Raw genomic sequence first — 12,172 nt, 5'->3', positions numbered from 1 at the left:
GGAGGGAGACAAAACATGGCTTCTACCAATGCATGCCCTTCAGTTTTGGTGAGAAGCTCAAATTGACAAGTTTTTCTTAAAATTTTCTAGAGTTCATCAAATTTCCCAAGATGAGTTACTTGAACAAATCTAGCTGAAACAATAGTCTTACGAAAATAAGGTCAGATTTAAAAGTTTTTAAGACGCCAGCAGTATTTTGACAAACCTAGAGGTTAAAAAATAATTTTTATTAAAAGAAACTCCAATTAGAAATATCTCATGGAGAAAGAAATGGCAACCCACTCCGGTATTCTTGCCTGGAGAATCCCATGGACAGAGGAGCCTGGTGGGCTACATTAGTCCATGGGGTCACAAAGAGTCAGACACAACTGAGTGACTTCACTCACTCACTCAAAGTCTGTTCGCCACAAATCATTTTTTATATCTTAACTTGGGTTGGATGTTTCTCTTATTTAGTAGTTTTTGCTACTTGTTTAGATATAGTGGTAACTTTGGATTTCAAAAATATCTCAAAAATATGTTCAAACAAATCTGGATGAAATAAGAATGAAGCAGTTTTTGTGAAAGTTAAGCTGATTCATAAATTTTCCTATTATGAATTTGAGACAGACATTTTTGTGAAAACAAGCTCCAGTTCACACTGTTTTCTGATGTAACTTCTAGCTTTAGTTTGAGCAAATTTAGATGGAAAACAGTAGTGGCTCTTGTGAAATTGTGTATAAAACACAAACTCATGAGTTCTCAATTGATGCTTCCCAGCTTCTGATGCTGGTCAAGATTTTTTTTTTTTGCAGGGTGGAGGGGTGGGGCACACCAAAAAAAAAGTTCTGTGGCATGTGGGATCTTAAGCTCCTCAACCAAGGATCTAACCCGAGTCCCTTGCATTGGAGGCAGAGAATCTTAACCACTGGACCACCAGGGAAGTCCCTGCTGGTCAAGATTTAAATCCACTACAGCCTATCTCCAATTGATTATAACCAAAAATTGGAAAAAACACCAAAAGTTAACCTGAGGATTCTGAAAACTAAAAGCAAAAACTTACATAGTCCCTACAGGGCTGAGTTTCCTGGCATTTTTCCTTTTCATGACTTTCACCTCTGACATGTGGCTGCAAGACCCCTAAAAGAACCCAGCTTAGCTTTGACCAGAGGACCAGAAAAAGGGACCCTGTGAGCTGGAGAACATAATAGAAAATCCCACTTTTTTCCTTTCCTGGTCCTTAAGAGCAGGCAAAGTTGCAAGGCTCTAGCAGTTTAGCTCTGACAGCTAAAACTGTTACCTTCTGGGTAGAGGAACCAGGAAAGGGGGACACTAGACCAAAGAAGGGGAATCGCCATTGTATTTCTCCTGTTCTGGCCCAAGTATGGCCCCATCGTAGAGCTAGAGCTGTTTCGGTGGCATAGGCAGCTAAAAGGTCTAAGGAGCACTATCTTTCTGACAGATTAAATTGCCTGCTTAAAAAAAAAAATTGCCTGCTAAAACAAAAATATTCTTGAGGGGATTTAGACAGAATCTAGAGTCTCACAACATAATCAAAACGTCCAGGAGACTATCCAGAATTACCATGTAACCAGTTCTCAAGGATGAAGTCCATTGACAAGATGCCAGCTCTCAGTACTGCATGAAATGAATATAAACATACTTTTAAGTGGGTGGAGAGAGAGACATTTTTTAGCAACAAAATACAAGCAAACTAAATCCAACAGCATGTTAGAAGGATTATACGTGATGATCAAAAGGGCTTATGGCAGAAATGCAAGCATGATTCAGCATAAGAAAATCAGACAATGTACCACATTAATAGGACAAAGAAAAACTCATATGAGGAGTTCAAATGATGCAGAAAAGGCATTTGACAAAGCAATGCCCTTTTGTGATAAAACGCTAGAAAACTAGGAATAGAAGGGAATGTCCTTACCTGACAAAGAGTATTTATGAAGAGCTGACAGCCAATATCCTCTGGTTAAAGACTGAAAGTTTTTCCCCCAAGATCAGGAACAAGACAAGGACACCTACTATCACCATTGCTATTGAACATTGTACTAGAAGGTTGAGCCAAATGAACTAGACAGGAAAGAGAAACGACATCCAAATTGGAAAGGAAAAAGTAAAATATTCACCGATGAGGTGATCCTATATAGAAAAAATTCCGAAGAATCCACAAGAAAACTACTTGATCAAATGAATTCAGCAAAATCAAAGAGTACACAGATAACACAAAAGTCAGTAGTATGTGCATCACAGGACACCACCCACAGAATGGGAATTGCTTGCAAATTATATATCTGATGAGATACTATTTTTTTAGAATATATGAAGAACCCTTAAAAAACAAAAAGATTTTTAAGTGAGGACTTGAAGGTACTTGTCCAAAGAAGGTAAACAAATGGCCAATAAGCACGTGAAAAGATGCTCAACATTATTAAAACTTTAGGGAAATGCAAATCAAAACCACATCAAGATACGCCTTCACACCCATTAGGATGGCTGCTATCTCAGAAGATAAGTGTTGGTGAGGGTGTAAGGAAATTGGAACCCTTCTATGTTGCTGTAATTGTTGGAATGTAAAATAGGCAACTGCGGAAGACAGTTTGGTGGTTTCTCTGAAAGCTAAATGGTTACTGTGTGACCTAGCAGTTCCACTCCTAGGTATATAACCCCCAAAGAATTGGAAATATCGAACTCTTGCACACCAATGTTGATTCAGCATTGTTCAAAATAGCTAAAAGATACGGATAAACAAAATGTGGTATATGGATGAACCTTGAAAACATGCTAAGGGAAAAGCCAGACACAAAGGACAAATAATTCTGTTAGTCCTCTTACATGAGGAATCAAGAATGGACAGCTTCATAGGGACCGAAAATAGAGGTTTTCAGAGGCTGAGGCAGGGGAGATGGAGTTACTGCTAATGGCTAAAGAGTTTCTGTTTTGGGTGATGAAAGAAAAAGTTTTGGAAATAGATTGTAGTGATGGTTACATAATATTTAATGTATTTAATGCCACTGAATTGTGTACTTAATAATGGTTAAAAAGTACCATCTTTTGTACACCTCTTGAAATAACCAAATTACAGAACACTGACAACACCAAATGCTGGCCAGATGTAGAGCAACAGGAAATTGGATTCATTGCTGGCGGGAAAGCAAAATAGCACAGCCACTTTGGAAGACAATTTTGGCAATTATGTACAAAACAAAACATGTTCTTACCGTACCATCCACCAATCGTGCTCCTTGGTATTTACCAAAGGAGTTGAAAACTTACCTCTACACAAAAACCAGCCCCTGGGTATTTATAGCAGCTTTATTCATAATTGCCAAAACTTGGAAGCAACCAAAATGTCCTTCAGCAAGTGAATGTATAAATAAACTGTGGTACATCCAGACAAGAGGTTTTTTCAGCACTAAAAAGAAATAACTATCAAGCCATGAGAAGATGTGGAGGAAACATAAAATACATTCCTAAGAAGGAAAGTTTTTACGTATTGTATGATTCCAACTATGTGACATTCTGTAAAAGGCACAGTTATGGCAACTAAAAAGATCAGTGGTTGCCAGGGATTGGGGGAGATGGAAGAATAGATGGAGCACAAAGAATTTTTAGGGCAGTGAAACTATTCTGTGTGATACTACAATGATGAATACATGTCATTAAACATTCCTCCAAACCCACAGAATGTATAACATCAAGAATGAACCCTGATGTAAATGATGTGCCTTGGGTGACAATGATGTATCACTGTAGGTTCATCAATTATAATAAATGTACAGGGGGTGAGGGGATGCTGATAGGGAGGCTGTACCTGTGTGGGAGCAAGGGGTATATTGGAAATTTCTGTACCTTCTGCACAATTTGGCTGTGAACCTAAAGTTGCTCTTAATGTGAATTCCCTGGTGGCCCATTGGTTGGAACTCTCTGCTCTCACTGCTGAGGGCCCAGGTTCAGTTCCTGGTCTGGGAACCTAGAATCCCACAAGCTGTTCAGCATGGCCAAAAAAAAAAAACCCAGAAAACCCTTAACACTTCATAAAAATACTGTCTATTTTTCTACAGTAAACTTCATCTTATGTATATTTTACCACAATAAAAAAATGAATCAAGGGCCTAAATGTGAAACTATAAAATTGTTAGAAGAAAACACTGGTCAGAAACCTTTGTGACCATGAGTTAAGCAAAGAGGTATTAGATATAATACCAAAAGCATACTTCAAAGAAAAAAGAAGTTGATAAATTGGACCATCAAAACTGAGAACTATTCAAAAGTCGCTGATAAGGAGAACGAAAAGACAAGCTACAGACTGGGTGAAATTTGCAAATCATTTATCTGACAAAGGACTTGTATCCTGAATATATAAGGAACTCTCGAAACTCTTAAGAAAATTACCCAATCTAAAAATGAGTAAAAGATTTGAAGAGACACTTCACCAAAGAAGCTGGTGAATGGTCAATGGTCAATAAGCACATTAGAAGGAGGCTTAACGTCATTGGTTATTACCATGAGATAACCACTATGTACCTAATGAGAATGTCCAAAATTACACAGACAGTAATAAGTGTTGGGGGGGATGTGGAGGAGCCGGAACTCTCATACACTGTTGATGGAAATGTAAAATGGCATAACCACTCTGGAAAACAGTTGGGCACTTGATCTTAAAAAGAGAAGAGCCACCATACAGACAGAGACCTCAAGAGGTTTAGAGCTCTGAGGACACCCATTTGTAATACTTTCCATGGTTTGTTTGCCTTCCCTGGGCTGGTGAAAACCCTGTGGATAGGAAGGACAGAGAGATGTGAAAGAGAGCAGGGCCAGAACCTGGCTTTGGTTTCTCTGCCACCACTTCTGTGTAGTTGTGATCTAGGTTAGATTTCTCTCATCCGCACTGAGCCTCAGTTTCTCCATGGCTCCGTCACTGACACACGAAGATTTAATAAGATCTGTGATAGTATGGTTGTAAAAAGCTATTTAAGCATGAAATACACTATGCTATTATGAATGTCAGGGAGTTTTCAGTACTTGCTTGAGGTCATACAGCTTTTAAATTTAAAAGAAATGGGATTCTCTAGTGGCACAGTGGATAGGAATCCGCCTGCCAATGCAGGGGGCACTGGTCCAGGAAGATTCCACATGCCTCGAAGCAGCTAAGCCAGTGTGCCACGACTTTGAGCCTGTGCGCCTCCAGCCCATGCTCAGCAACGAGCCACTGCAAGGAGAAGCTCGAGCTCTGCAACAAAGAGCAGCCCTTGTTCTCAGCAACTAGAGAAAGCTGTGCAGCAACGAAGACCCAGCGCAACCAAAAATAAAAATCGATTAATTTTTTTAAAAAGCTAGACAATTCATTAAAAAAAAATAATAAAACATTCAAAAGAAATACAAAAGAAATACGTAATATTAGAACTTGAAGGGCTTTTCAGATGTTGTTAATTCTGACATTTGCCAGATGAGTAATTTAAAATACAATGAGAGCTATTTTCCAAGGTCTTTTGCATCCATTTGTGTGTGCTCAGTCACATCCAACTCTTTATGAACCCTTGGACTATGGCCCGCCAGGCTCCTCTGTCCAAGGGATTCTCCAGGCAAGAACACTGGAGTGGGTTGCCATTTCCTTCCCCAGGGGATTTTCCGGACCCAGGATTCAGATCCATGTCTTGTGTCTTCTGCATTGGCAGGCAGATTGTTTACCATTGCGCCACCTGGGAAGCCCATAACTTGTAGGAGGAAGATGATAACTTGGGGCTGAGATTCTTTTCCATACTAAAGGGGGAGAGAATCATGGTGTGATCATTGGTGGGAGTCACATAGGGATGTGAGACTTCCCATGTGGCTCAGTGGTAGAATTCACCTGCCCGTGCAGGAGACATAAGAGACCTGGATTCAATCCCTGGGTCGGGAGGATCCCCTGGGGAAGGAAATGGCAGTCCACTCGAGTATTCTTGCCTGGGAAATCCCTTGGACAGAGGAGCCTGGCAGGCTTCAGTCCATGGGGTCACAGAGAGTCGGACACGACTGAGCACACATAGACACACACAAGTTACAGATGCCTCTCCTGGAATCTCTGCCACAATTCCTGGGCTGGCATCCCTCAGAAAACAAGCAGGTTTCCTCACCCTTGTCTTGACACTTCTTGACCTAAGAAACAAATTCTGGAGCCTGAAAATGAGCAGCAGCCTTGTTTACGGTAGAAAGTGGCTACAGAGCCCAAACATTTGATCTGAAGACCAAGGTGTGTTTTGGACAGGTAGAGAGAAAGACTATGGCCAATTAAAAGCTAAGGGCTTTGCTAACAAATGTCAAGCCACCACTTGGGTTCCTTCCAGGCTCTGGGGCTGCAGGAGGTATGGAATGTGGTAGGAAGGAGCATGTAGTCTATAGGTGTGGCAGACCCGCCAATGAACATGCAATCCAAGTGATACTTCAGAGTAAACACTTGGACTATAAAAGTCACTCTTGCTTATTGTAGGAGACTTGGAAGACATGAGAAAGTATAATAACAATAAAATCACCTATATTTAAAAAATAAGGGAGGGGGGATCAAGATGGGGAACACATGTAAATCCATGGCTGATTCATGTCAATGTATGGCAAAAACCACTACAATATTGTAAAGTAATTAGCCTCCAATTAATAAAAATGAAATAAATAAATAAATACCTCCCACTACCTGGAGGAAATAAACACTTTAACATTTTAGTGCCCCTTTTTTCTGCCATGTCTATATTAATTTACTACTGATTGGGATCATCCTATATAACTCTCCAGTGAGTGGGGTGGGCCAGCAGGAGGGGCTTGGTACACACATGGGTGTGTTTTCTTGGCCTCTGGATAATAGCGACAGTATCTTTCCAGGGGAATTTCTGACCTGGCTTCTAGGATTTCTGCTCTGAGTCATGTTGCGCTTTTTTTTTTTTTTTGGCTTGAGACATGGGAACCTAGTTCCTGACCAAGGATCAAACTCATACCCCTGTGCATTGGAAGCTTGGAGTTTTTTTAAAATTTATTTTTCATTGCACTGGGTCTTCATTGTTGCACAGGGCCTTTCTCTAGTTGCAGAGAGCAGGGGCTACTCTTTGTTGGCTTCTCTTGTGGCAGAACACAGGCTCTAGGCATACCGGCTCTAGAGTGCCAGCATTAGATGCCCCGCAGGATGTGGAATCTTCCCAGACCAGGAGTTGAACCTGTGTCCCCTGCATTGGCAGGTAGATTCTTATCCACTGCACCACCAGGGAAGTCCAGAAGCTCAGAGTCTTCACCACTGGACTACCAAGGGAGTGCCTGAGTCACAGTCTTTTTAACGGGACAGTTTGTTCCCTGAGACCTGGGTAACCACTTCTGGGAATGATATTTCACTTCTCAGTGTCTTACTAGGGGTCAGGAGTCAGAATGTCTTACTTCATTCTAGTCTAGGGATCATAAGACAATGCCTATAGGGACCAGTGACGAGTAAATAATGCAATGACACAAGATAATGAGGATGGCAATAGGGAACGGTGGAAAGGTGAGAAACTGGAGAGCTTTGCCGTTTCAGGAGGCAGGCCTTCAGAGTACAGGCCTGGTGTTGCCAAAGCTGATTTTTCAGGAGAAACAGAAATTTTGATTAGGTTCAGCCCCAGGGCTCTCAGTTTGTTAAATTCTGCTCTCATCGTGCAGTTAGTAAGAATTAGTTAAGCATTCAGCCACAGTTTATTAAGGCTTTCACTCACGGCTTTGTGGAAGGCACTGGGGCTAGATTCAGTAAATGTCATTCATTTAAACAGTCATTTTTGGTGCACTTTCTCTGTGCGAGCCCCTGATCCAGCCCCTGTGGATACATATGAACAAGGTCTTACTCTCCGGAGACCAGGGAAGGGAAGAGCCATCCTGGGCTCTGGAGAACAGATCTGTAGTCAGAAGAGATGAGAAAGATGGTCAGGATGGTCCAGACAGTTGTCACAAGCAAGCCTTAGGGGACTTCCCTGGTAGTCCAGTGGTTAAGACTCTGCCTTCCAATGCAGGGGACGCAGGTTTTATCCCTTGTCAGGGAATTAAGATCCCACGTCCCCCCAGGCCACAACAGAGAGCTCGCTCTCCACAACTGCTAAGCCCACATCTGGCAGCAACTGAGCCCTTGTGCTCTAGAGCCTGTGCACCACAACCAAGACCACAGCCAAGAAAACAAAGCAAGCCTTTGGTCCCCTCTTCAGGACCCAGGATCCCCTCAGACCCAGCCACCAAGCCCCAGATTCCTCAAGTCTGAGTGCAGAAGAGTCAATTTTGCTGCCTTTCAGTCCTCACTCTGAACTGACTTCCTTTCTTGACCTAGTGTCTGTCTTCACCTTCTGTACCACTTCTATTTCCCTAGGGGGTGCCATTCCTTAACAAACACAGCCCAAGACCCACTTTGTAGATTATAAAGGATACTATGCAAAAAGGAAAGCTGAAGTGCTTATAGTAAACTGAGGCAAGATAAACTTCAACAACAACAACAACAAAATGGTTTTAGAGACAAAGATGTTATTTTATAACATAGAAGGATATCATTATGGAGATATAACAGTTAAAAACATATAAGCACCTAATATCAGAGCCTCACTCTTTGGGCGGGGTTCCCAGTGGCTCAGTGGTAAAGAACTCATCTGCCAGTGCAGGAGACGCGTTTGATGCCTGGATCGGGAAGATCCCCTGGAGAAGGAAATGGCAACCCACTCCAGTATTCTTGCCTAGGAAATTCCATGGCAGAGGAGCCTGGCAGGCTACATGGGGTCACAAAAGAATCAGACATGACTTAGTGACTAAACAAAAACATTAGAGCCTTACCAAGCAAAAACTGACAGCATTGAAGAGAGAGACAGACAGTTCAGCAATAATAGTTGACAACTTGGAAACCTCACTTCAGTAATGTATAAATAACTAGGCAGAAGATTAATAGAAATAGAAGATTTGAACAACACATAGCCAACTAGGCCCAACAGACATCTATAGAACACTCTTAAAGCTTAACATTCAGAAAACTAAGATCATGGCATCTGGTCCCATCACCTCATGGGAAATAGATGGGGAGACAGTAGAAACAGTGTCAGACTTCATTTTTTTGGGCTCCAAAATCACTGCAGATGGTGACTGCAGCCATGAAATTAAAAGACACTTACTCCTTGGAAGGAAAGTTATGACCAACCTAGACAGCATATTAAAAAGCAGAGACATTACTTTGCCAACAAAGGTCCGTCTGGTCATGGCTATGGTTTTTCCAGTGGTCATGTATGGTTGTGAGAGCTGGACTATAAAGAAAGCTGAGCACCGAAGAATTGATGCTTTTGAACTGTGGTGCTGGAGAAGACTCTTGAGAGTCCCTTGGACTGCAAAGAGATCCAACCAGTCCACCCTGAAGGAGATCAGTCCTGGGTGTTCATTGGAAGGACTGATGCTGAAGCTGAAACTCCAGTACTTTGGCCACCTCATGCGAAGAGTTGACTCACTGGAAAAGACCCTGATGCTGAGAGGGGTTGGGGGCAGGAGGAGAAGGGGACGACAGAGGATGAGATGGCTGGATGGCATCACCGACTCGATGGGCATGAGTTTGAGTAAACTTCGGGAGCTGGTGATAGACAGGGAGGCCTGGTGTGCTGCGATTCATGGGGTCACAAAGAGTTGGACACGACTGAGTGACTGAACTGAACTGAGCTGAATTGACCCAACAATAGCAGAATAAATATTCTTTTCAAGTTTATTTGGAACATTCTTCTTGACAGAACATATATTAGGCCATGAAACAAACTTCAATACATTTAAAAAGACTGAAATCACACAAAATATCTTATCCACCCATAAAAGGATTAGAGGTCAAAAACAGAAGGAAGGAAATTTGGGAAATTCACAAATATGTGGAAATTTAAGACCACACTTCTAAAAAGATCGATGAATAGAAGTAATTACAAAGGAAATTTGAAAGTACTTAAATGAAAGCAAAAATATAACATACCAAAACTTAGGGAAATCATCAAAGTCAATACTTAGAGGGAAATTTATAGCTATAAATATTAATGTCTATATTTAAAAAAGAAAGATCTTAAATCAACAAGCTAAATTTCTACCTTAAGAAACTAGAAGGAATTCCCTGGTGGTCCAGTGGTTAGAATGCCATGCTGTTACTCCCAAGGGCCCAGGGTTCAATCCCTGGTTGGGGAACTAAGATCCTGAAAGCCGTGTGGCTTGGGAAAAAAAATAAATAAATAAAAAAATAAAAACAAGGTGATTGATTTCAAGTGATTTTTCTTACCTCTTGATGATTTAACAGATGTTGCCAGTACTGTTTAGTTCGTGTTGTTAATTTGAGGAATCGATGAGTTTGCAGTAACTCAAAATTAGTCTCTATGAATAGTCTGTGTAAAATAACTACAGCTAAGAATATTTGGGGGGAGGGGCTTCCCTGGCGCCTCAGATGGTAAAGAATCTGTCTGGAATGCAGGAAACACAGGTTCAATCCCTGGGTTGGGAAGATCCCCTGAAAAAGGGAATGGCTACTCACGCCAGTGTTCTTGCCTGAAGAATCCCATGGGCAGAGGAGCCTGCCTGGCTGCAGCCCTTGGGGTCACAAAGAGTCGGACACGACTGAATGACTAAACCACACACACAAGACTGTTAAAGAAATTGAGAAAACACTAATTCAGCACAGACGACGTGGAATCTGCTAAGATGTGTTATAAATGATACTGGTAAAATATTTGTGGAGTAGGAAAAGCCCTAGTTGGATAAATTCAGAAGGCTTGTGTAAATGTGAGGTATTTAAAGCCTGTAATTATTAACTGTATGATTCATCAACAGGTACTTTTCAGAAGTTATTTGAATCTGTTACATGAAAAGGAACTAGCACTGTCTATTGTGAACTTCATTTGCTCCTGTGGACTTAACCATCATGAATTTTTGCTAGAAATGAAAGCTAAATGTCCTGTCTTAACCTACAAGATAGCAGTTTGATGTCTTAGCAGTGCTAAAACTTCATTGTGGTTTTTTGAACTCGGGATTTAGATTGAAATTTTTCTTGAATGGAAAGAATCATACTCAAACACTGCTACCCGACACTGAATGGCTTTAGTAACTAGCTTATTTGCAGACTTGACAATGTTTATTAATGAATTAAACCTAAAATTACAAAGCAGAATAGCACTTATATACATACATTATAATGTTGTAAAGTAATTTCAATGACAACATTGTTGGAATCACAAGTAATGTCAAACTGCATTCTACAGACGATGTCAAAAATTAAAACAAGAAGCAGCAACATCTCCATTCTCACACCGATTTGTAAGAGCAGTTATTTTGCAAGCTCAAACTATAGTTTCAGCAGCATTTTTTTAGAACTTTAATATGGGCAGTACAGAGGAAATTTCCATATCTCAAAATCCATTGAACTGTGTGATTGAGGGAATTTCACGCAACCTTCCATTGGAAGTGATCAATCTGCAGTGTTGTGACATGCTACAAAGCAAATAACAAGAATTTTTTTTTTAAAAAAGCAAATGTAAAGAGAAAACTTGTAACAGAATTCTTCTATACAATTCATGCCTTTCAAAAGATGAATATGCTCAAATAAAATATGCTTATGTACTGATATCTGTATTTGGCAGTACCTATCTATGTGAAATACACAGATTAAAAATAGCATTACAGGGACTTCCTTGATGGTCCAGTGGTGAAGACTCTACACTCCCAACACAGGGGGCCTGGGTTCAATCCCTGGTCAGGGAACTAGATCCCACATGCTGCAGCTAACGATCTAGCACGCTGCAACAAAGATCGAAGATCCTGAGTGCTACAACTAAGATCCAGCAAGGCCAAATGAATAAATAGTTTAACAAGATATCTTTATAAATCTGAATTAACATAAATATTTGTGAAAGATTCTGATGATAGAGAACACACACTTTGAACCCTAATTAAATAAAAATTGTTACACAAAAAATTCCATGAGTAGACTTGTATTATAAAAGTGTACTCAATTATTGTTATTATATTTTTAATCTGACAAGTGAAAAATAGTTTTTCTCTCTTGTTACACAAGTACTTATAATATCCTCATATTTGCCTGTTGTCCCACCAAAGCCTAAAATATGTACTATTTGGTTCTTTACAGAAAATGTTTGTCAATTCCTGCTCTAGAAAATGCAAACAAGGGCTTCCCTGCTGGTCCAGTGGT

The sequence above is a fragment of the Dama dama genome, chromosome 10 (assembly GCF_033118175.1).
Source record: "Dama dama isolate Ldn47 chromosome 10, ASM3311817v1, whole genome shotgun sequence".
In the NCBI taxonomy this organism is placed as follows: domain Eukaryota; kingdom Metazoa; phylum Chordata; class Mammalia; order Artiodactyla; family Cervidae; genus Dama; species Dama dama.
The sequence above is the reverse complement of the archived record's forward strand: the minus strand, read 5'-3'. Positions refer to the sequence as shown.